The following is a 26,155-nucleotide window of genomic DNA, read 5'->3' as shown; positions in this document are numbered from 1 at the left end:
CAATATCCAAAAAGATTTGAGGACATTATACAAAAGAAGGGGTACTACTACTGTGATACTTGGATTGGGAATAAAAATGAGGAAGTTTGGGAACTGTCTGGGATCTTTATCACTGAGATCATTAGGGTTTGAAGCTTGAGAGAAAATGCCCTCCCCAGTCCACTAAAGTCTCAGCAGTTAATGTCAGAATGAATTTCAAAAAGCAAATTTTCAAGAGCCTGGGAGTAGTTGTCAAAAAGGAGACAAGCACAGGGTTGACAATGGGCCTAGGCATCTTGGCATCTCTGTGCGGTCCTGACCGTGGCAGTGTATGTAATTGTAGTAAAGTGGGAGGACTTTTGCAGAGACTGGAGGGAAGGAGACAAAGCTAATGTCAGTACATACTGATGGCTACCTTCCAGACTTAAGGGAAGGTAACATGGGTTTGTCTGTGGTCATGGTTCAATGATCATTGAAGTTTGACAACCTTCTAAGTGACTTCTGGCAGAGGACAAGTCTAAAATGATGTGGGTATGGATCTTGTTAACTCCCATTGTAACTGGGAGAGCATTTTATCCCAGATGGAATAATATAAAATATATCGAGAGAATGCAGATGCCCAGTGAATTCTCATTGGCTATACTTTTCTCTAACTGACAAGATCAGAGCAAGTACAAGGTACATGGTTAGAGGGATGAGTAGCATGGGGACTGAGAAAAAGTCTTGCTGCATTTACCAAGTTGTGCAGTCAAAATTCCAGCCTTCACTTGGAAAGTGATCTTCTCTTTTGGAGGATCTGACTTGGCTCAAGCTCCTTCCTCTTTTGGGTATAAAATGCATATACTGCTAGTTAGGAAAGATGCTCAGAAGATTGGCTCTAGGTAAAATTCTTCTCCGTCAGTCTAAGGTAGGTATAGATTGCCCGTACTTTCTGTTAGTTTTAACTCTATCCCTATTGCTTTTTAAACAGGAAGAGGTTGAGTATGATGTTTCCTATAAAGCTAAAAGTTTCTAAAAAAGCAGGCTATTGTAAGAACAAAGTCAAAACAATAGGATATTTGTATTTTTAGAATAGTAAAATATTTTGCTGTTAGATTGGTGACATTGTGTATTGTATATCATAGTGCTGTTTTATACTTCTGCTAAGGCCTGGTAAAAGATCTACAAACCCTGTGTTGAGAGAAGACAGTGTTCTTGCAAAGAACAGAGGAGACAGTGTTTGATAAAAGGGGCTGTTCCTGCAAGTCAGAAGCTGTAACTTCTGATTTGGTGGTATCTCCAGTCAATGAAGTTGCAAGGCGAGATCATTTGGAACATTTTTCATTAACTTAGGGGAGGTAGATAAAAGAGGAAGCACAATTTTAGAATGTGAGAAAGATTTAATCAAAATCAGAGAACCATGACCTATTTGAGACTAGAAAGAGAAAAGGAGAATATGACAGCAACTTGTAATAAATACCCAGCCTGCTGTTTCTACACTGGTTTCTGCTTAATGGGAAAACTGTAGTTCTCCAAACTAAAGACAATAAGTCTGATTAGTGATCTGCCTGGAACCAGAGTGTACTCTGACCTCCTGGAGAGGGGTTTTGCCTCTTAGGCACCCTGGTCACATCCTCTGTGTACTCTGAATGACTAATATTTATTATAGAGCCATGTGATGGAAAGGTGAACAAAGGTTGTCCCTGGTCACCTTGTGTCCATCACCACAGTTGCACGTCCTGTGAAATGTGACAACAAGTACTATTTTATATACACAGCTCAGAAATAAGCTTATCAAGTTCCTCACTCTGGCTCTCAGGGGCATAAGGGTTTTCTCAGTGCCTCCTTTGCCATCCTAGGTGTGATTTGATTGGTTGAGAATGATGCCTTGACACTTTTTACTTAGTGAAGGCAAGGAACTGAGTACCGCATCCACATCGTGTTAGCTAATAGGAGAAACTGAACTCATAAGCCTCAAGCCATGTGGTGCTCATTGACTCTGAGGCTCTGATGTGGTAATCAATATGCCAACTAGGTGTCCTTTATTTTTGACAGCTTTTGCAAGTTTCTGTTTGCATTGGTTGCTTCCTCTTGAGCTATCTTTGTAAGTTTAGTATTTCGATCCTGCTGTTAATAAGCTGAGTCTTTCTGTAAACATAGAGCTATCTACGCACAGTTTGAAAAGAAATTGGCAGACAAGTTTCTCTGCTGTTGGGAGCCGCGGCCGAGCCCGGTCGCCTTACTTGGCGGACGTGAGGCCTGTAGGAAAGAGCAAAGCCTGAGCTAGATTACCCCTCCCATCGAGTGTGCTAAGATGGCGCTTATCTCCTGCTTGGTAAACAACCCGCCCTGTAAGATCTCCTGCTTCCTGCTTGGTAAACAACCCGCCCTGTAAGATCTCCTGCTTCACAACCCGCCCTGTAAGATAGTCTGCCTAGCAACAACTGAACCCTATAAAAGTGAGTGTCTCTCCCGCCAAGGCAGAAGAAGCACGCAAGGAGCCGCGGAGAGCGGACCGGTAGAGGCTTCGGGACAGACTGTAGGGAGAAGCACGCAAGGAGCCGCGGGGAGCGGACCAACAGAGGCTTCGGCCGGGAGGATTCCCGGGGCAGGCTGTACGGAGAAGGAAAATAAAAGAAAAGGTTGTCCACTGCCAGACTTTGTTGTGTGTCCTTCCTGCCGGCCGGGAGTGACACCGACACTCTGCCTTGACAAAGTTTTAAGACAAGTAATCTTTGTTTATAATTAACAGTTTAAGCACCAGATCTTTGCGGTTCGTTTTTATGAAGCACAAATTAGAAAGGAGGCATGTGATGAGGTGGCTGTAGAATCTATTATTAAATTTCATGAGTTTAGTCTAGGTTAGGTATCTCTCCAGCATTTCCAGAAGGTAGGAAAATGCTTAATGTAGATTCTAGGAGTAACTGTTGAAATCATAGATAGGAGTGAATGTATACAGTAATATAAGTTAGGTGTCATGGAATAGACCAAAAAATTTTATTTTTAGCAGAGATAAATTCTGCCAAAATTTCACAGTTTTTTTTAAAGGATGATTATACCCTAGTGTATGTAACAACAATATTTTTATAATTAGTTTTATTATAATTTGAGGGTTGAATGACAAAACAAAAGCTAGGAGCTCCAATTAAAGCAAAATTGGGCTTCAGAATCCCAGGGGGATCCTGAGGCAATACTCAGTCTAGGAAATTTAATGCTTTCATATCCTCATTAATTTGTTCACATGATAAACCTAACAAATTTGTAGATGCTGATGAGGGACATTTTACATAATTTTAGCATACTCATTAGAAGCATCTGTGTATCAAAAATATTTCTCAAAGCTTGTTTCACTGACAACTTTGGCTGGTTTCTCAGGATTTTGAGAAGCTACATTATTGTATCAGGGGATTCTGTGTCACTCTCTTGAAACTGCTTTCCTGGGCAAAATTCATAATGTATTATGTTATTATTATACAACATTCATTTTCTGAAAATGCAAATATATGTTGTATGGATAAACATAATCTAGGATATTTATTAGAATATATATTTGTCAAAGACCTATTAAACTTCTTTAGAAAAATGTTTGTAGGCACTAACCAAAAATATCTGAAATTTTTAACTTGGAGATCAAATGACTATAGAATGTATTTAAAGTTTAAAAGTTCTGTAAAGAGTTATCAATGATTTGTTTGGTGCTTTGTAGATCTATGGCTTAGATAAGATCACAAGGATCTAATGATAATCTATGAACCACAGTGCCCAAGTTGTGCTCAGGTAATTCTTGTGGTGGGAATTTATCGTTTGTAATGACCCTTCTACCTTCATATTCCAGGGGAAATTCAGCTAGTTGAATTTGGGCATCAGTTTTAACCTGTCTGAGTCTTCATTTTTTTCATGTGTAAAACTGTTCAACAGTTTTTCAAATTTCTACTATGGGTCAGGGAACCCCAAATCTTGTTTTTACGAAAGTGGAGACCAAAGCAGGGCCTAAATAGACATGTAAGTCATATGAAAAAAAGTGCCATGCTGAAGTTTTTAGACTCTGGGTAAAATATATGAGACCATCTCTAAATGGAAAACCTGGGACATTAACAGATACAAAAATGTATAGAGCGATTTAACAAGATTTGTGGAATTCTAGGAACACTGAAAGGCCATAGGAATGCTTTCACTGACTTTTTAAACACCTCCTTCCAATTTAAAACACTGATTGCCTTTAAAAATTGGTCAGTGGCCATTGTCTGGATCAGTATTTCTCACCAGTCACTTCCTGTCCACTCCCTTTAGAGTTCCTTAGGCTGTACATTTCCATGAAGGCAAAGACCGCCTTTGTTTTGTGCATCTTTTTATCCAGGTTCTCACATATATAGATTTCTAATAAGTATTTCCTGAATAAATAAAGGAACTCTATTCATTAAGTAATGGGAATTACTAAAGGAAGTTATGTGAAGTAGTGATATAATCTTCCCATCCCTTGTTGGGCCATCTGGAAATGTCATTCAGGTAGCAATGGAGACATGGATCAAAAGAGACTGAAGTGAAGGAAACTATGCAGGAGGGGATGGCATTAGTTCAAGTAGGCAGCCATGAGAAAACAGGTGGTAATGAGGACATTATGGGGTGGGGTTGGTGACCTCCATGGCTAAGAATTGGGAGATGAGAAAGTGAGAGAACTTGAGGATCACTGTCTGAGTTCTGGTTTTATATCATTGGTTAAAGTAATACACATGGGAGGGGAGCAAGTTTGAGAGATGGGCTGTGAATTCAATTTAGAGCATATAGTGATGAGTGTGACTGTGGGCAACTGGACGGTGAGACACTCTCTAGGCATTCATCAGACCAGTCTGGGGCCAACACTGCAGACACTGCTGTTGATTCCACAACACCTATCCACTCTTCTCTCAAAGTGATTTGGGAAACTGACATCATCTCAAGGTGGGTCTGCTTGAATATATATATACTGAAAATTCTGAGAAGCCATTCAGTTTTTTAACTTAGCTTTTTGTGGCTGCAACAAAATTCCTGAGATAACTTAAAAGAGGACAGGTTTATTTTGGTTCAAGGTTTCAGTCATTGGAACCATCAGCTGGTTCCAAGGCAGAAGGATGTAGTGAAGAAAGTTACTCATCTCCTTGCAGACAGGAAACAGAAGGAAGGACAAAATCCGAGAAGATATGAGGGAAAACATATAGTTCCTGAGGTCAAGTCCCCCAGAGCCATTCCCTTCAACTAGGCCTTCCTCCCAAGTTTTCATTATGTCCTAATAGTGGCATCAAATCTCTCTGACAGATTGATTCATGGATACTAGGTAGAACCCTCATAATTCAGTTACCTCCCATGAGTCTCACTTCAGAACACATGAGACTTTGGAGAGACATTTTTTATCTAAAAGAAACACCATCCAATCATGAATTTGGGCCTTTGACTCAAGATTCTTTTTTAGTACACTCAATCTTCTTTAGTAAACTCCAAGTCTATCCTTCAGCAGGTAGCTGTGTTTCTAAATATGCTATTCTAAATATGGCCATTCTGTGTTTCAGTGATATCAGTTGTATATTGTGGGAATGTATTCAGTATTCTTATACTCACCTATCTGGCTAATTCAGGTTTGGTGAGCATATTTTTATATCCCTGAAGCATATACAACTGTGGTATACCCTTTTAAAAGCTGGATATACAATCTTGGAAAAGAAAAGTACAAAGAAGAGGCCTTGAAGCATCAAGATCTGTTTTTCCCTCTAGTTGTCCATAGTCATACCACCTAGAATATAACCAATCTCGTCTGTTTTCTCCTGGTTAACTTCAAGGTTATTGTGCAGACTGAGTGAGATAAAACATGTAATATGACTAGCACAGTCAATGTTACCTGGCATGATTATAAATTATTTTAATAATTAAAATAATGACTAGTGAAAAAAATTAGCATTTTCTTCATGTTAGCTTTCCTTTCCTATCTCAGCTTTTTAGTTTTTCAGGTCACCAGTTTTCAGAATGAAGAAATATGATCCCTTTTGGATGGGAAATTCAGCATAGGGAGTTTCAGACCCATCTCTGAAACTGGGAGCGTGATTCCTGGTGGAGAGTGGTGCCACTCTGCATTTTCATGCTGGAACACAGCGAGAAGATGAATGTTAATTAGGGTTATGGTACCATGGAAGCTTACTGCTCTGTGAGAGCTCAGGGAAAAGAGAATGCCACTTTTTTTTAGAAACAATCTTGAGTGTCATGTGTGTATTAATTCTTGGGCTCAAGCCAAGTTACTGTGGGTGTGGGATGCCATTTATGATTTTTAGGTCCTATTAGGTAGGGATGTAGGCTATTATTTTAGGTTATTTAGCTTAGTCAGAGGTAGGTTTGGCTAATTTTAGATGATCAAGTTTCCTATTATGAACTTTCCTTAAAAAACTAATTTTAATGTTATCATTCTTAGTCCATGCTTATAGAGAGCTTAATATTTGAAGCGTTAGTTGGATCAAGGGGATTTCATGCCTGGGTACTTTTTGCATTTTATTGTTTTCCCACTTACTTGCTTGATTTAGGATTCCTACAGCTTCTTAAATTCCATGAATAAGTGAGTTCAAGAGAAAAGCATACACACCCAAAACAAACCAGTACTAAATTCTCTCCTCCAATATCACTACTGGCCTCAAAAAGATATATATAAAGTAAAAAATAAAGTGACAAGTTTCCTGTTCCATGAATGCCTTGAATTTTAATGATTTCTTAAAGAAATTTAAGACAAAAGCTTTTGTAAATAATGTACAAATCATTAAGAGCGTAGTCTCTAAACTCTATTACATAAAAATTTACACTGATTGCCCAGGATGATTTCCAAATGTTTACTCTCTCTGCATGTAATCAAATTTTAGTAAAAAATATAACTTATTCAACAATTGTTCTTTTTTAAAAGAACAACCCTCAACAGACACACAAAAGTGTTTTGCACTGAGACACTACCAGGAGCACTATCACAGTCCTCATGAAATCTTCTTCAAAAATCTGTCTGACATAGCCAGGCTTGGTGGCACACAGCTGTAGTTCCAGTACTCAAGAGGCTGAAGCAGGAAGATCACTGTTAGTTTGAGACCAGGCTGGGCTACATAGTGAGTTAAAGTCTGGTCTGAACTATGTAGCAAGATGCTATCTCAAAACAAAACAAAACAAAACAAAACAAGACAAACAAAAATGAAAAAAAAAATCTGTTGGATTTAAATCTATCTCTAATTTTAACCTGAGAAGGGAAAGTTGAGCTAAGGAATGTGATGGATCAATCACTTCAAGCCCATCAATTTGGAGGAAGTTGCCACAGAATTTGCATGACAGAATAGAAAATTGGTATAAGTAAATTATTGGGTTTGTATTCACAGAAGTGAAAGGAAATAGGAAGAAGATTACAATGGGCAGTAAAATTAAATCTTCAGGGAGAATCAATATATTACAGTAAAACAGGATATGAACATTGTTTTCTTATGTGTTCAGAATTGAAATGATAAGTTTGTGAAATGCTTGCAATGCATCAAGTGGAATGTGACAGTGTAACGCGCAGCAGCTGGAGAGGAGACAGATGCCACGCTGTGAATGGAGAAGGGAGTGGAAAGGCAGGTACACAAGAGAGCAGCACGAAGACATACATCATGCAGAAATCACGACGATCTCTTAATGAAGGGAGATGGTAAAATAATCAGATTCAGACTCATAAAGCAGATGGAGAACACTGAGAGGAAAAGGAGAAGGAAAAATAATTTGACAGGAGGGAAAGGATGAAGAGGTAGACAGCGAGCACGCACTGATGGAATGGTTCTGTAATGACCTGTTTCTCATGAAAAATGCATTATCCTAGAAGGGAATGATTTTTCTCCTCCCTCACACTACTTTGATTTGTGTGTCTACAACACACCAAACCCGGTGGGATGTAGCCAATGAATTCAGAGCTTCCAGAACAATCAGCCGGAGACTGCCATTGCAATAGACACCAAATACAGCGTAGTTAAATATTGATGCAAGTCAACTAACATTTTTTGAGTGTGTACTCCTAGAATGATGCGTTCATCGGTATTCTGACAGAAGTTTAAGGTCTTAACAGAGAAGCAAAATCCCAAATGAACCACAAAAGTGATTTAGGGGAAGAGAGACTCAAAGGGATAAATGTAATTTAGCTGGGTAGTCTTCAGTCTTTCTTGAAATGACAGACATCTTTGGAAATCTCATGAAAACCTCAGACTTAAGCCCAGATACATATACATTTGTTTGTACCAACAAAATTTTGTTTTCATCAGGAGGCTTATAGATCTCTTGATGTTTAGCTGTATATCCCTTATTTTAAGATTTTGAGATGATTGTTGAACTTAGTAGACAAGATTTTTAATGGTTGTAGTTAAAAGGAATTACTGAAAATCATGAATTTAAAATTGGTAAAGAAAGAAAAAAATTAGTAAGAGTAGGAAATAGAAGTCTTCCTTTTGTGAAATGTTTAACAAAACAATTACTTTCTCAGTACCCTTTGTGGAATACTATTTTTTGGTTTATTTATATATTTATTTGTATCTTGGAATAGTCCATAAAATTTTGACTTACAGGATGGGGAATAACTTAGTTGCACAGTGCCTGCCTGCCAAGCATGAGGTCCTAAGTTTGATTCCCAGTACCAAAAACAATTGACTTATAAAAATGCATACACACACACAGAATCAGACTGAAAAGTAAACATGAGTTTAAAAAAATCCAAAGACAAAAGTAAACAAATCCTGTGGTATCATGGTACACGTAAACTCAGCTTTGGAACTTCCTGTTAGAAGGCTAAATTAAAGACAGAATAAGGTTAAATTAAAGTTATGACAATCCATAAAATAAAAATAAATCTACATTTTATGTTGTTGGCAGGGAACATTAGGTTTCAAGTAGCAGACAACCAACTGATGGCGGTTTGCATGGGTTGGTGGTAATTTTTCTCATACCAGTAGGCAGTTGTTGTGAGAGATGCAAGCCTTTTCTGCCTGTCTTTTCCATTGTCTTAAGTGTTGTTTTTCTTCACACTTGCAGATTCATTGCCTCAAGTGAGCCTCTGTAACTCTTTACATCACGTGAGAAGGGGTAAAGGAAACCTAGGGTACACTTCCCATCTATCTTTCATCAAGATGTAATTGCCAGGCTAGAACCCTCTCCCTTGATTTCCTTTTATGTTTCCTGGTCAGAATGGGATCGTATGAACATCCCAGGCTATGAAAGGCTGGGAAAATAAGCATCTGCCCTTTTGGTGATTTTAGAGAGAGGGAGACAAAGGATGGACTTGAGAATGACTTGAACATAGTGTCTTCCACACAGGGTGTAAATAGTTTTTCTTCACATTCAGCAAATTCACTGCTGGGTGTCCTCAGAATGAGGGTACTATGGGAAACATCAGAATATTCCCTAAACTTCAAAGCCCACTGTAAATATAGCAGTGAGTTCCATAGCAGAAGTACAATGGAACTTCTATTTCTTCTTTGTAGGTTGATTGATGTCTCAGGTTAAGGAACCAATTTGGAGAAGGGAAATAACAGGAGAAAAACACAATATATCCAAATATACAGTCCACTATAATCTGTTTTCATCCAAGAATAGCATGAATCTTATCATAATAATGTATGGGCACTGATGCCTTCGAATGATTCTTTTGTAAAAATTATTTCTCATAAGTAGAATTTGAATATGAACGGAGCATTAAAGGCTATAATGTCCAGCACCAACCTACCTAGAGCACAAAAGTCTATACTACTGATATGGACCAACTAGTGAGAGAATATGTCTTAATAAAAATGGGATCTTAATAAAAACGAGAAGCCAAAGCAAGACATATGCCTAATGAACATTCAGTGACTGTAGAGATGAACCCTAGGAAGTAATTATTCTTCCCACTATATTCTCTTAGAATGTGTCTCTATTTCAGTGATGATGTGTACAGTCCCTATCTATGTAATTCTATTGTTGGCCATGAATCTGCTCATTTTGTAGCCCCAGATCGTTTGCCTTTTGTATAACAGGCTTAGGTCTGATTTTCCTTTATGTATTTATTTTTTTGGTACTGGGTATTGAACTCAGAGCCCTGCATTTACCAGGTAGCCACTGTGTCTCTGAGCTATAACCCTGGTCCTTAGGTCTGATTCTAGAGATATTTTGAAAAAAAAGTTTTTTGAACTATAGGGTAAAAGATGCTTAGATAACATTTTGAGGGACACTTGTGCACAAAAATTATGTGATGATTTGTTTCAGTCTATTTTCAATAGTAACTGCCTACTTGAAATAAAAATATTAGCATTATTTGATCTCTCACACTTGAAGACCAGAATAGACTGAACATGAGTGGCCAGACCCTTGATGGAAGAGAGCTTTGGCTTGAAGAACCTATGAACTAGTTCAAGAAAGGGACGTGTAAAAGATATCTGATAAAGGAAACCTGAACTTTTATAAACACTGTTGTCTTAATAAGGATTATGACTGAAAGATAAACATTTGACTTAATTATGATGCTTCTATGTCTATTTCTATGTTAAATTTTCTTGCTCTGACACAAAGAATTAAGATCTGTGCCTTGCTTTAAAAGTAGACGCATTAGTGAATGAAAAGAATTGCTGAATGTAGCTTCCATTTGTGAAAATTTAAAATACATCTCCATCATTTACAATCAAGCTACATCTTTTGTACTAATTGTTGGTTTAGACTAGGAACACAGAAACACAATTTACTAATTGTTGTTTTATTGCTGCAGACTCAAGGAAGCATGCCAATCTTATTTTTGGTTTAGTAACAAATGGAAAATAGCATGATACAAATTACTCATTTAATTGCAGTAATAATGAGAAAGGAAATCTGAACAAAATGTGAGGAAAACAAAATAGGCTTATTTGTTGCAGAAAGTTTAATAAGTGATGGAATGTGAAAGAATGAAATTTTGGGGATAGAATGTCAGATATTATATGTTCAGAAACAGATTGATGGTACTTCTTTATTTCCAGTATCACATTATGGATTCTTTGAGGGAAAAAACTATTTTCCAGTTTTATGTTTATTCACTTAACACATATTATGACACTATAGGGAATCAAAAATAAAGAAGAAATGACCTTTGGCCCTCTGTGGCTCATGCTTTACTAGAAAAGAAATGACACTTGCACAAAAATCTGCAATAGAAGATAGATTGCTTTAAATCCCACAGCAGCAAAATAGAACAAATTCCTGGAATTCTGGATGAGGAATGATGATCTCTAGCTGTGCTGCATCAGGAAAAATTTCAGAGAGGAAGAAACCTCTGAGCTGGATACTAAGAGTGCAGCAACACTTTGCCCCTAGCAGATGGAAGAGAAATGGAGCTGAGGATAAAGAGCCGATGACAGAAGGTCCCTAAGTAGAGAACAGGAAAACGTTTGATTTTCTTCATCCATGAGCACTCATTAAGTGGAGAAATGAAAGGTAACGTTTCAAACACGAGTTGAAGTCAGGTTCTGGATAGTCCGTTAGGTTTCGACTAAGGCGCTTAAACTTTTGTCTGATCCATAGTTAGATGCATTATCCATTGTGTCACTGGCCCATTTCTGAATTTTCTCTGACAAAAAAAAAAAAAGGAGGTAAGCTATTTTTTTAGTCCCTGAAGGACCAATATAATTCTTCCATTGAGGATGCATTCCAAGACCTATGGTGGACTCCTAAATCTGCAGGTAGTACTAACCCATATGTACACTATGTTTTTACACTCACACACACACACACACACACATACACACACACACGAGTACATACACACACAATAAAGGATAACATTTAATGTATAAATAATTATGTAAGTAGTAGATCAGCAACAATAACTGAAATAGAATTAAGTAATTATGACAATACGGTAGAAGAAAATTACTTAAAATTTATGAATTGCTTATTTCTGGGATTTTCTCCTTAATATTTTTAGGTATTTGATTATAAGTCACTGAAACCAAGGAAAGCAAAACTATTCATTTCTGAATGGAGGAATTGTCAGGTGATTTGAACAATGCTATCACTCTGCACATTTGGAGGTGCCTAACATTGTTAACATATACTAATTGTATGATAAAAGTTTTTAATTTGCTACAGAAAAATCATGAGCAGAGGACCCATCTACAAGGCACTGAGAATGAAAACTTAAAAGGAACAAGCAAGAGAAGAACCAAGTTTTTTTATTGCATCCAGTATTCATCTGTACGTTACCTTCACACATCTCTATTACAACTGCATTTTTCAGGCTTTTCTGATGTCAGAAGTTAGATGCAGTCCAGGAGATGAGATACCTTCCATAAGATTTGGAAGATGAAATATTGGTGGAGGCCATTATTTTCATGGTAGTAGTGACTTTGGCAGAAATAACTGTTTTTTTTTAGTGCCAGGTATCAAACTCACCACCTTGTGCCTGCCAGGCAGGTGCTTACACTGCTGAGCTAAATCCCTGGCCCAGAAACTGTAGGGGGCAAACTTCACATTCCACTCTCTAGTGGTCAGCTTCATGAATGTGGTTATGAAACTGGTGGCCATCCCTTGACCTTTGGGTTTCCTGACCTCTGGTTCATAGCTTCCTGGTTAAAAACTCAAAAACCCAGTAGCAGCATGATCTTCAGTAGGGCTTCCTCACATTTCCTCTTCTAATGCTTTTGTTGTACCCAATACTTGTGTTAAATTCCTATCTACTTTAGATATCTAAAACAGTTTTTACTTCCTGTACTGAACCTTGACAGCAAAAGGGACCAAGAAGACAGGAAAAGGGAACAAGAAGACATGCAATGCAGAAGGAAACAGTCACTCAGGGACAAGTCAACATGGGATTAAAAGACTGATCCAAGTTGGCCCTTTTGCACTATAAAAGGCATCCAAGTATATTTTGGTTTCTCTGGGGCAGCTGTTCTTCAGCTTCTCTCATTTACCTTAAAAAATATTTTTTCTTGTTTATAAAATTATATATATATTCATTGTAGAAAACTTTGGAACTATGGAAAATTATAAAGAGCAAAATAAAAAGCACCTATAAATATGCCAAAGATAACTTCTCAAATTGGTAAGAATAAGGTTGAACTGTTGAGTTGTAACAGAAAATGCACCCCTTTCCACCAGCCAGTGCAGCAACACTTTGCCCCTCTCCTACTTACATAATTATTTATACATTAAATTTTATCCTTTACTGTGTGTGTGTATGTACTCATGTGTGCATGCATGTGTGTGTGTGTAAAAATATAATGTACATATGGGTCAGTATACCTGCAGATTTAGGAGTCCACCATAGGTCTTGGAATGCATCCTCACTGGAAGAAAACTTCAGTTACTTAGCTGCCCAGGTAATAGTTCCTGTTACAGTTCCTGTTACTATTGTCTTCTATGAATCACAATGACATTGTGATTCACATTGTAAGAACCAATCAAAGACTGTCAAGTACTCTGCTTCTTGCTTGCGACCCCATAAGAACTTCCCTCCCTGAGCCTTCAGGGCCTGACATTTTGAGGAACAATTGATTCCTTGTCAGTGTAATTTTGATGCTTCTGCTTGCCATTGCAGAGTCACAGCACCTCATTACAGGAGTGGTAACATAGATGGACATTTCTTTCTTTCTTGTATTAAAAAATTATTCAAGATTAAGCAATCCAGGTGTGATATGTTGGCTCTATGACCACCAGGAACTCAGGCTCATTTTCTCTTCTAGTTTTGCTATTCCTGACACACATTTCATTGACCAAACAATTGTTCTGGCCCACTCTGTCATGGCTGCTTTCCCCAGTAGGAAGGAAGAGAGGAAAATAAGTGTTCCCTTCTCTTTAAGGAAATCAGTCACATGATACAGTTTTCTTCTTTTCTCCTTGTTCATAGGAGTTTATACCTATTTGAAGAAAAATCTGAGAAATGCAATCTTTATTCTGGGTAACTGTGGACTTAGGTGAAAAATAGGTGTTCCATCCAAGAAAGAGGATGAGCATACACATTAGAGACCAGTCAGGAATTTGAGTTGCATGACTGTCACTAGCCATTACTGTGTCATAGAATCTTGCTGTGTCTCTTTCTTGACTTGTAAGGTTCCAGTATCACTCCATTCCAAGTGATAATTTAAATTCATCCGCAATGTCATTTTTTGTCATTTTGACTTGTCCTCCTTTCTTGGAGCATGGTTTTCCTGGAATACTTCTAGGATTATTTTATCTATAAAAATTATTATTAGTTGGACATAATGGCACACATCTGTAATTCTAGTATTCTAGGAGGCTGATAAAGGAGGAATGCAAGTTCAAGTCCACCCTGGGAAACTTAGTGATTCAGCAAGACCTTGCCTTAAAATAAAAAATTAAAAAGAGAGCTGGGGATACAGCTCAGTGTGAAGGCCTGAGGTTTGATTCTCAATCCTTCATAAAAAAAAAAAAACAAAAAAACAAAAAAACACAAACAAACACCTTTACCATTCCATCTTCTACCACTTGAGTTTTTTTCTTTTATAGTATTAGTTTACCTGAAAATGTAACATCCTACTGGTCTCCCGAAACAAGCTTGTAGAGTGACAACTAGGAAAACCATCTTGACCTGGCCTTTAGATCATTTTCCAAGATCTACAAGATGTATTGTTAGTCCTCCTGACCCATCATTTTATCTTACCTTCTGAATGTCAACTAGTTCGGAAAACATCTTCCTCAAAGCTTCTCAGACTTAACATCAGCGCTTATGCATCTCAAGAGAAGAGCCAACCAATGTCCCACCTGCACCTTTCAGTGTTACACATTATTTGCATTATAATGCAAACTGTGCCTCAGAAAGCCAGGGTTCTTTCTGAGTTCTTTCGACTTGGTGAGTTTCTTCCAATCATGTAATTTTCCCTCTTTTTCCAATATTATGTTACAAGCTTCTCAAGGACTGAGGTTATGCTGGTCATAGAGATACATGCAGATCCCATTTGACCCAGTTATTCCTCTTCTAGTTATTTTCTCAGAAGAATTAAAAGCATCATATCACAGTGATATATGAGCAGTCTCATTTAGCAACACAATTTATAAAAATAAAAAATGCCCAAATGCCCATCAACAGAGGAATGGATAAAAAAGATGTGATATTTTTATACAATGGAGCACCATTGAGCCATAAAGAAAAATAATCTCAAGGTTTTTAGAGTAAATGGATGCAACTTGAGACCACAATCAAAAGTGAAATGAATCATATTCACACGTATACACTAGATTGTCTTCTTAGTATAAGAAACTGAAAGAGTAAATAAGATCCAAAATGTACAATAAACATTGTGAAAGGAGAAGAAATTGCTCAAAAGGAAAAAATAAAGGGGATGGGAGAAAGGAAAAAAGAATGAAGGAGAGAAGATATACATATATACAATAAAGCTGAGATAATTGTATAACTAATTTCTATGAATTCATTGAAAAGAATGGTTTGTACTTACATATTTTGATCAATTTCTCATGTCTATGTCCTTGTAATCTGAGCAGCTATTTTGAAGATAACAATATGCAATATATTAACCATTGTTATTATCTTGTTTTGAAATTTTCTATCATTTTTATTGTTTTTTCTCTTTAAAGTAAAAAAGAAATATATGTAGAGATTTAAGTAGTGTATTGTATAGATGGGTTTTTTTTTTTCAAGGTTTCCATTAAGCTTAGCAATCTTCAGTAAACATCTGACATCTTTCTTGAACCAACTGTGGCTCTTACCTACAATATTTTGGGCTTCCCAAAGCTTAAGACTTTAAGACGGAAGGACAAACAGTTGGCTTGTAATGCTGTCTCTCGTAGGGATTCAGTTCCTGGCTCTGACAGTCTTTTGCCTAAATAAGGTAGGAATGATTTTCCAAGGACATTAAGGATCACTCCAATATAGCCCAGAGTCTAATTTCTGTAACTGCAATAGGACAAGAAAAAGTGTTATGTGTCTTCATTAGTCAGTGATATTCTAGGTTAGGCTGCCATAACAGTATTCAAATCTTAGTGACTTTAAGCCAAAGGAAGAGTGATTTGCTCATGTCACTTGCCCATTGTGGGTTGGTAGGAGGACTTCGACATTATGGAGTCCCCAAACTGGGAGTACCAACATTTCAGGGAAGGAGTGTGTTAGAGGATCTCCACTCAATAATACTTCAGCCAGGAGGAGACCACATCACCTCTGTTCATCTGTTAGCACCAGGAAGTGCAATCTACCTTACATTTGAAAGGAGAGGTACCCAGAACCATTTATAGAACTAATGACCTCCCCAGAACCTAAGGGAAGTCTTGTCAGCTGTGGTGATTAACATTGACAAGCCAGTATTTGATCCAGACTAACTTGAGATAATTGCAGTGGGTATTTCTAAATCTCTCTGTGTTTCAATCAAAGGAAATAATTTTCATCATTTTGCTCCTAATTACTTTGTATCTCTTTCAAATTGTTCCTACTTCAAAGTACAATCAGTAAAATGTTCTGAGAGCTCTGGTGTAAATCCCAGGCCTGCCTCAGCTCCCTGGCTAGCACCTTCACCTTGGCACTTGGGCTCTCCTTGACTGTCTGACCTGCCTCCTCCCCTCCCCCAGTACCCTGGGCGCCACTCGCAAGCATCCCTGTTTCACTGGATGGCAGCAATACACAAGGGCATCTCGTTGGAAAGGAACTGCCTCCTGCCTGCCAAGGACTAATGCAGACACACAAAGCAATATCAGGCAAGGCTTCACATCAAAGGAAGCCTTGCCTGGACTTGCCAAGAGCAGACTGCCTCTGTGTCTCTCTCTCTTTTGCCTTGTTAGTATTCTTAGGGCCCAAGGGACCCAGGGTGTCCATGCCAGGCCATTCATTTCCCCAGCCTTCTGTTCTCTGACACCTGAAGCTCACGGTGCTCCCTGAATCTGAGTCCGGGCTGAACACAGCAGAATGCCAAGTGTTTAAAATGCTGGGTGATTAGAAATGAAAAGCTGCAAAAAATATTTACTCTGTGAACTCTATTTGAGTAAGAGAATAGAATACTTCCCTTGTTCCAAGCAGCAACACACTGAAAGAAATTTCTGCCCAAGGCCTCAAGGGGGAAAAAAAAGGCACTAGAAGGAAAATTTCTCTACTGAGGAAGGCAGGGTGCTCCGTGAGCAGAGCACGGGGAGCTCCACCACCAACGCTGAGGTGGAGGCGGGCTCCCCTGGCATTCAGACCCAGTGGGAGGAAGGCTGTGCCAGACGAAACCCAGAGAAACTGCAAGCTCTACTTTAGAGTCAACGTAAGAACTCACATTCTATAGCTTTCAGGAAAAGGCAAATTCTGTGTTTTAACCAGAAACATAAGAAAAAAAGGAAGAGGGAGACTGGTAGGAAGGAAGAGGACAGAAAACTCTAGAAAACAGGTAATACCTCTGTTCTGCATGCTCAAGAACTCTTCCAGAAAGATACATGTATCTTCAAAACACAATGGAAGTGAAAAACTTTTAATGTCAAGCATTTTGAGGGTTGGAAGGGTGTTTTCAGCGTAGTCTTTTTCCTTTTTTTTTTAGGTTAAGGTTTGAGAATGTCAAAGGTTTGTGCTTGTTTGTTTGTGCATTTTGTTTTGTTTTTGCTTGTTTTGTTTTCACAGTCACACAGCTGGTGTTCAGGGTGAAGCTGTCGCTGGAACCCTGAACTTTTGCTTCTCAGGGATGGACTGTGAAGTTGCAGCGTGTTATAATGGTGTTAGGAGCAGCGCGTGATCAGAGCACACGGATCTGCACAGTGTTAAAACATGGTGACTTCAACCATTTGACTAAGATCTTCCACTGTAGCCAAATCTACTGCACTGTTCCAACAGTTTCCCAGAATGGTAGTAATTACAGAAGAACAGAAAAAAAAGATGGACAGGACCCAGAGAAAATGTCAGTTTACTAGTGTTGGGTGGAGGTAGAGATGATGCATTTGTATAACTTAACACTTTTTGAGCATTTCTTTGTGACCACAGATTCTTTACCTGAAGTCCATGATAAGAACTGAAACATTCAATATGAGAAGATGGTTTGCATCTTTTACAAAACTGTCACTGAAATGCTGCATTCCCTTCATTACAAATGTAGGTAACAAACTAGAATGGTGTTTGCAGTACTTAGATTTTATCACTGCTAGAAATAAATATTTTCTACTAATATTTACTTAAAATATCTATATCTTTGCAATGATGGCAATTTTTTTGATCTGCCACTAGATTTTGTTATATAGTGGTTAATAAATAAACATATATTATCATGCTATGGATTTTTGCTTTCCTAACAATATTAATATAACGATTCTTTTATAGTTCTACCTATTCTATTTTAAGTAGTTAAAGATGTATTCTAAGAAGCGATCTGCACACTTGATACAACTGTCGGCGGGGTCTCTGACATGTGAAGGGTGAACAAGTGTCAGCTTGCTGATGGATTCCCATGTCACTAGGTCCTATGTCCCTGTCCCGTACCCTGTGGGCTCAGAATGACAGAAATGATCACTTGTCATTCTGGTTTGGAGAGCTGCCAGTGACTCTCGCCACAGTCTGTTTTTAATTCCAGGGTACGTCAGCCTTTGAAAATTGGCACGACTATATTACAAAATATGACAGAAAGGAATCCATTGTTTGGCATTATTATTCAAATGAAGGTCAATGGGGAGATTTTGATATTTATATTAAAAGAGTTGTCCTCACACTTCTCACGGAAGTTGATTTTTCTCAGGGATATGGCACTCTATGTCTACTCCAAGGGAAATCAGGATTTTCATAGCTAAGGTGGCATGGTCAATAAATGTTCAGATTTACTATGAAGCCAAGAAAAAGAAGTTTTAAAATATGAAGACTTTTTTTTAAATTTTCAAATAGGCTAAGGGTTTCAAAGATAATTGTCAGGATGTCATGAAATAGATATTTTCATAAGCTGCCCCCAAGATGAGGATTTGGGATAGCCTCTCTCTGTAGAGGGTGATTTGGGCTGTAGGTTTTAAAGTGCTTTTTATTCTATAATTTCATTATTAGGAATTTTTTTATAGATAGAATTATAAGAATATCATTTAAAGGATATTCTTCAAAATGTTATTTACAATAATGAAGAATTAGAAACAACATGAATGTCAACAAAAAGGTTGCTTGTATAAATTTTACCACATTTGCAGGATGAACAATTATGTGGCTAATAGAAATTCTGAAAATATGTATGAAAAGAGTAACGTTAGAATTCAAATGCAGCACATAAAACTGTATATTTAAAATCATCTTTTTTAGTTGAAAAATACATGTTACATTTCTTTATAATCTTACATATGTCTAAAATAAATATCTCTTTAAAAACTGGAAAGAAATGTATTAAAGTGTTAGCATTGGCAGTCTTTGGGCAGTGGTTATTTTAATCGTTTTTATTTACTTCTTTTATACCTGTTTCCATCTTTCAGCATTAGATGAGCAGTAGGACATTGTTTATAAAAGATGAGCTAGTGCCACAAAAGCTGATGTCTATTTACAGTCCCTTCTTGTTGCTCCCGACAACTCTGTTTTGCTGGTTGCTACTGAGTGTTGTTTTTTTCCCCTAACCTTTGCTCTCTTTCCCCACCACTGGCTTCCAGATGTCTGAGTTAACCAAGTGTGGGACACTCTAGCTTGAACAGAAGATTCACAGACTTCACCAAGGCTGCCAATCTGATAGTCAGCGCTGACATGAATGTCAACCAAAACCCTCTTGGCATCATGAAAAATGGCTCAATGGGGAAATTAAAACTTTTGTAAACAAAACTATGGACTGAGTTCAAATGGGCTGAGAATTCATGTAAGTATCTGCCCCTCTTCCCTCTGCACCTAATTGTGCTTTGTGCCTTTCCTCCAGGAAGGGAGATGAAAAATAATTCTACAGCAGCTTAACTTTTTGCAGACATTTGATTAAAAATGAGGAATTTTCAACAGTAAGTAATTATTTAGCACACAGTATTTTAAATGGCTGGGAAAAAAATCTACTTGGATAGATGTAAACATATTTTCTACTGATTTTACCTTGGAAGTAAGAAAACAAAGGTGGTTTTTATTAAAAGTTCTTTTAGTTGCGATGTCTTTTAGAAGTTTGAAAACACTGGAGTCTATATTCCTTTCCTCTTCTTTTTCTTAAACTTGGACCAATTTTCTCCTGGGTGAAGTTTAAAATAATAAAAACTGGGAAACCATTTACTCAATGCCTCCTGTTGCATAGCAATCTAAACAAACAGGCCCCTTTCCTGTTAAGAACTTCCAATAAAACAAATCACAAAGGTTGTGTTTAAAAAAGATGATTTTCAAGAGTACTTCTTTTTTTTAAAACTTCCTTTTAAAAAAATAGAAATGCAAAAGATTATAGAAAACACAAAACAACAACAAAAAACTAATCCCCCACCCACCCACCCACATACACACAACAAAAACCCAAACAAGTTCAGTTTAATTATTTAGTGACTCCAGTCTCATGCCACTGCAAGGCCTAGAAAACATTTTCATTTGTGGTGAGGCCAGAGGAGATGAGCTGTACATGAATCCCGAGCTAACTAATGCGGGAAACAGTGAGACAACAGTAACCATTAAGTGTTCAGTATTATCTGTGTTTCAGTCACTGAGCTATGCGAGCTGTTTCCTCTCCTTGCAAGGCTTTTGTGTGGATTATCTTTCACTTGAACCCTGGCCATTCTCTGTCCTCCATTTTTTCTCTGCCCAGGGAGGATGGTCTTTGCCGACTGTAGCAAAGGGCACCCTTGCTGTCCCAATGGCACTGGCAGGCGAGAGGAAGGAGGAGGGTAAGACAGGGTATTTATGTCCCTGGCTCTGTCTCTCCTGGTTATGGGCTGTGTCCCTTCACCCAGAGGTACAGTTCTTGCTGGGCTGCCCTCTGCCCACGTGGCCTCCCTCCCTGGGCCCCCGGAAGTGGCCTTCCTCCTTATCCTCTGAGTCTAGTGGCAGGAAGAACTTCCTGCTTCCGGTAGCTTCATAGCAAAGTAAACGCTCACTGCAATTTATGCACAATTTAGTCACAGGCAATTTATACACAAAATCAGTCAGATATCATTTTGCCATATATTCTATAATGTTTTAGAAATAACATTTATATTTTAAATTGTCTTTTCAAAAGCAAGGACTTTGGTACCAAGTAGTTTTGGCTTAGACTGTAAGTTCTGTCAATATTGAAAGCTTGGGCAAACTATTAATGTAGCAGATTCTTTATATTAAAAAATGAAAGGCTAATAGTAATGCCTATCTTAAATGCATTGTGAAAATTTAGTTTATACAAATGTCTTGTTATAAAATATGGCATATACATGTTTTATTCCTTATTTGTTCCTTTTGCCTCCAGTCAGGGATCAAAACCAGCTCACATTTATTGAATGCTTTTGTATCATGTATTATTCTAAGCATTTTACACATACTAATTTATGAATAGCAATCATTATTCTGTAGCATTATTCTCCCTATTTTATGGTTGGAGAAATGGAGGTAAAAAAGAGGTTAACAAACATGGTCAAGGTTGGCAGGGCATAAAATAGTTCTAATTCACATTGAGATTTAGACATTTTCAGGCAAAACCCCATTATCACATTTCACACTTAATTCTGTTTTTTTGAAGGGCCTAACATGATGTCATCCATATAGTAGGTGTTCAATAAATGTTGGTTTCATTCCAACAGCAGAGGCAATTAAGCTAGGGTTGCAATAGGCAGGGGGCCAGGAAATCAGCACAGTCCAAGCAGCAGCTGCTTTCACAGACTGGGAGTAAGCATGCAGCTAAGAGCTCATCTTCTGGGGCCCTGGTAAGTGAGGAAGAGCAGGAGCTGCTGGAAGACAGAAGGCACAGAGCAGCCAGCGGGGGCGAGGCAGGAAAGAGGAGAACTTGCACTGGGAGGCCAGCAGCAGTGGAAACTGCTGAGAGCACGGCCTGGACTCTCTGTGCAGCAATCCCCTTGGCTCTGAGACAGTGCATCTCCCTCACCCTGTGCTCAGACCACTGACACACCTTTAAAAGTACTCAGCTCCCACTTGAGGAACCCTCTTCTGCTGCCTTTCTCACCTGAACCACCAATCTCAGAGCTGTCTGGGATTTCTGTTAAAAATGCCCAGAGCCCAGGAATCCTTCTCCACCAACACAACTGTCACTCACAGCAAGCATGGGACATATGGTTGAGCATCTGGGAGGAGGCAGATCAGCCAGGAGTGTTGGCAAGCGGCACAGGCTTTCATTATAACGGACGTGTCACCCTAAATCATGGCGCAAGTGTTCCCTCCCCTCCTTTTTGCATAGCGAAACATAAAGGAAGAGAATTCTGTTTGCATATACCGGAGCTTGTGCTGGGGACACTCACTGACATTTCCTCAAATATCTTTTTAATATCTTGGCCAAGTCAGGCATACCAATGGCATTACAGAGCGTAGGAATCAATGCCCCAGCTGTTTTTTTTTTTTTAAGTAAAACTGAATGTGGTGCACTTTAAATGATTGTCTTCTGCCTCCCTAGGTTTTTTTCCTCAAGGCTTTCTGAGAAGAGAGCTGTGGGCATCCCTGAAGTCAGGACCTGGCTCTGAGACACTAGTTGTTCCTAGACTGAGGGGTGCCGGTGGGAGGGTTACTCTTGCCATCTTTTCCTAGTCCCCTAGCCTTACAAATCTGTTGGCCTCATAAATCTGGTGAGCTACGTGATTCACAAGACCAGTTTGTGGTTTTCTGCCATTCTTAAAAAATGAGTTTATGAAAATATTTCGGAAGAATCAAAGATTTCAACTTCTAAAAGTCACACTGGTTTTTTTCATCTATGACCAACCAAGCCAAGTGATTTACTCATAATTTTATTTGAGTTTTTATTCCAGGGAACTCCTTTATCTCTGATTATCACTATAATGGAAATTGATAGATCTTCTACCAAGAATTCAATCTCTGCACATAACTTTTGTCCTCTGAAGAATATGGAGTGTGTAAAACTGTCACAAACAGTAAGATACTGAGAGTCCACAGCCTCTAGCATCCTCAACTACAACGGGAATTCCTCATGCAAGTAAGGAGGGGATTTTTGTCAAATCTAGGATCCTAGTGGGAGGAAAAACCCAATCTAAGTGACTATAAATCTGAGTTTATAATGATATTAGTTGACTGCAACTCATGTGGGTCGTAAATGTGATGCTACAATAAACAGTCAAGCTTCTTTGAGGATATATTTGAAGACTTTTTTTATTGGTTTTGAGAAATTATAGTATCTCTATCAGGAAAGTCTAGTCTGCTGTCACAGTTTATTGCTTTTATTTCTGTAGTATATGCAAAATCTCTTAAGATTTTTTTCTTCTAATATTTTGCCTTGGATACGTGAATGCAAGTCCATGTCTTGCATGTAGGTCTCTGGAGAGGGCTCCTCCCGCCTTCCCCCAGCTCTGACTTCTCTTAATAAGTTTCAAAGGAACTAAACCCCCTGCCCCTGTCTCTTTCTCTTACTCTGTCTTCTCACTTCTTTCTCTTTCTTTTTTCTTCTGTTTTTTTGACCACAAGCAAAGTTCTGTCTCCCTGATTCTCTGAAAGTTATCCATTCCTGAATTTTACCCTTAACCACAGAGGAGGGGAGGGAATAGCTGAGGTCAGGAAATATGGAAAGAATGTTAGCAATTTACCACTAAAATATACATTAAGAATATTTTCAGCAAGGGTAATCTCCACGTTGAGCTTCTAAATCTAGAATTCTGTCATCATGTGACCATCTTCACATGTAAATGTGCCCCTTTTGGCCTGAATCCACCCTGTCCTAAGTGAGCTCTTTGTGACAAGTAGGACTGAGCCAAAGCAGACAGGAGAAGAGTCCATTTCCTTCCCTACTCAACGTTTGACCACATTGATTATCAGCGGTGAAGGGCTGAAGTTGAAATTCCTGTATTTTATAAGAGCTTATGCGTATTATAAGATTTTAAATAGATATGAAAAGAGAACTGAAAATACATGCACAAGTAATGTCGTCAGTAACTTAATAGAAACTCAGAGTCATAAGTATTTTGACATTCATGAGAACAAAAGGGATTGCCATTTCAGGTGCTTCTCAAAAAATTGTCACAGAATGTGGCTTGGATGTCACTTGAGTGTCCCCTCAAGGATTCATGTGTTGGAGGCATGGTCCTCAGTGTGGAGGTGTTAAGAGGTAGAGGGAACTTGAGGAAATCATGTTAGGCAATAAGCTGGACACAGAGAGACAAGCACCACATGTTATCTCTCATATGTGGAAACTAAGAAACAGTGGACCTGAAAACAGAATAGTGATTACTAAGGACTGGAAGGGTACTGGAGGGGGAGCTGGGAGGTTAGAAGAGTGTTATGCGTGTGTGTAAATACCACACTGAATTACATTAATATCACAACTAATATGTGTTAAAAATAAATAAAAGTATAATGTTTAAAAAAGAGGTAGTGAGACTTTTAAGAGCTGAGATCTAACAGAAGGTCATTAGGTCACTGGAGGCATTTCCTTTCCAAGGAATTAAGGTACTTCTCATGGGGCTCTGACGAGTTCTCCTGAGAGAGTTGTTATAAAACAGCAAGGCTGGTTTCTCTCTGCTCTTTCTGGCTTTCTGCCTCACCATGTGATCTCTCTCTCTGATTATAATAGCTATGAAGCCTTCACTAGAGGCCAAACTAATGGGCAATCTGAGTGTGGACTGTCAGCTTCTGAACTATGAGCTACATAAATCTCTTTTCTTTATAGATTACTTATTATCAGTTGTTTTGCTATAGCAGTGGAAATATATTAATATAATTAGAAAGGACTAGCAATCTTTTTCATCAATTCCTTCATCTTATAATTAATAAAAATTACCATGCCAGTATATATTTAGTCCTTATGATAATGCTAGAATGGGTTATCTCCATTTTGGAGATAATAAATGGAGGCACAGGGAAATGAGGTAACTTGCCCAAGGTGAAGAGGTAGAGGTAGGATTCAAATGCAGTCACTCAGCTTCCTAATTCAAGCATCAATTGAGAGACTGCACAAGGACTTGAACTGCTGTCTGCCCTGCTCTGGGGCAAGTGAATAGCTGCTAACTGGCTGGCTTTATACACTCTTTTGTGACACATCTCAAGCTGGCTTAGAGTGTCTGTCATGATACAAGATGGATATGCATTTCCCCGAGGGTTCAGCAAGCGCCTCCCCAGGCATGCATGTGGAGCTGCATCTGTTACTAATGGGATTTCCAGATTTCTGCCTCTTCATGAGCCTCCATTTGGCAGCTTTGCTTATCCGTGAATCTAATGTGTGTAGTTGTGCTCCTCAGCTGTTCCAGTTTGGCAGATGAGTGACAATGGATATGGTTTATATTAGACTCGAGGGCAGACTCGAGTGGATTTAGTGTTCTGAGTCTATCTCTGAGACACTGAAGCTACCTTAAGGTTGCGGTATGTAATGTGAGAATGGAGACCTTGGACATGTCCAACACTCTTCTTACTTACTAAGAATTCGCCCGTTATTTCTTTGTAAGTGAACATTTCTTAGAAATATTTCCCCTTCTCCTCCTTTCTTAAGTGACATACACTTTGAAAGCCATTGTGTTGTCCAGTTTTCCTGCATAGGTTCCTTAGCTTTGGGCATTAAACTATGAAAACAAACAATTATTCAAATACAAAATTAGCTTGCAGTAAAGCTTTTTTTTAAAAAAATTAACCTGTTAACAGACATTTGTTATTTCTTAGCTAGTCACAATCTAGTCTGTATCCCATTTTCCCATTAGAGAATTATCTTCTGTCATACTGTGAGATGGTAGCAGTTAATAAGCCCAAGTACCTTTTTTCCAGGAGTTGCTTTAGTGGTTTATTGTTGGTATCAAACCCAAGGCCTCGAATCTGTTTTTCACTCTGGAAGTAAAGGGGCAAAGTTGCAGGGTTGTTATGTAAATCTAACGAGTTAATTCAGAAATGCCACGTAAAACATGTAGTAACTTCTATTACTAGCTCTTCTACTTGTTCTTATTGTCTTCAAATTGCTTATATTTAATTTTTTACTTATGTTATTCTTAGTACTATTATTCTGTGGACAACCAATATCAGGACGTTTTACCTGAATGCGGTCACTCAGATTCTTTTTACCACCCTGTTAAACGTTATATGGGTGTCACAAGGACAGAGCATATGAGAGGCTTTTTAAACTAAGACACTTAGAGAAGACTGTACCAAGCTACATAAAAGGCTTACAAATAGCTGAGAGCAAGCGCACATGTAGCACCACTGTCAAGATTAGTAGTC

At 38.3% G+C, this 26,155-nt stretch overlaps 1 long non-coding RNA gene across 2 annotated transcripts in view; it reads left to right on the top strand.

The window, feature by feature from the left end:
* The first annotated feature begins 16,949 nt into the window (after positions 1 to 16,949).
* The window catches only part of LOC106029031 (uncharacterized), a 35,209-nt gene continuing 26,003 nt past the window's right edge, over positions 16,950 to 26,155 (top strand). The window contains exons 1-4 of one of the 2 annotated variants that reach the window (XR_010047621.1): positions 16,950 to 17,300; positions 17,528 to 17,992; positions 19,510 to 19,709; positions 22,744 to 22,940. This is a non-coding gene — a long non-coding RNA (uncharacterized LOC106029031). The remainder of the gene's footprint in view (positions 17,301 to 17,527; positions 17,993 to 19,509; positions 19,710 to 22,743; positions 22,941 to 26,155) is intronic. The other variant, XR_010047620.1, reaches the window with a different exon arrangement.

This window comes from Cavia porcellus, unplaced genomic scaffold (assembly GCF_034190915.1).
Source record: "Cavia porcellus strain 051 isolate PalLab524CR breed Dunkin Hartley unplaced genomic scaffold, mCavPor4.1 scaffold_5, whole genome shotgun sequence".
Classification (NCBI taxonomy): Eukaryota; Metazoa; Chordata; class Mammalia; order Rodentia; family Caviidae; genus Cavia; species Cavia porcellus.
This window is presented reverse-complemented; position numbering and strand designations above follow the sequence as displayed.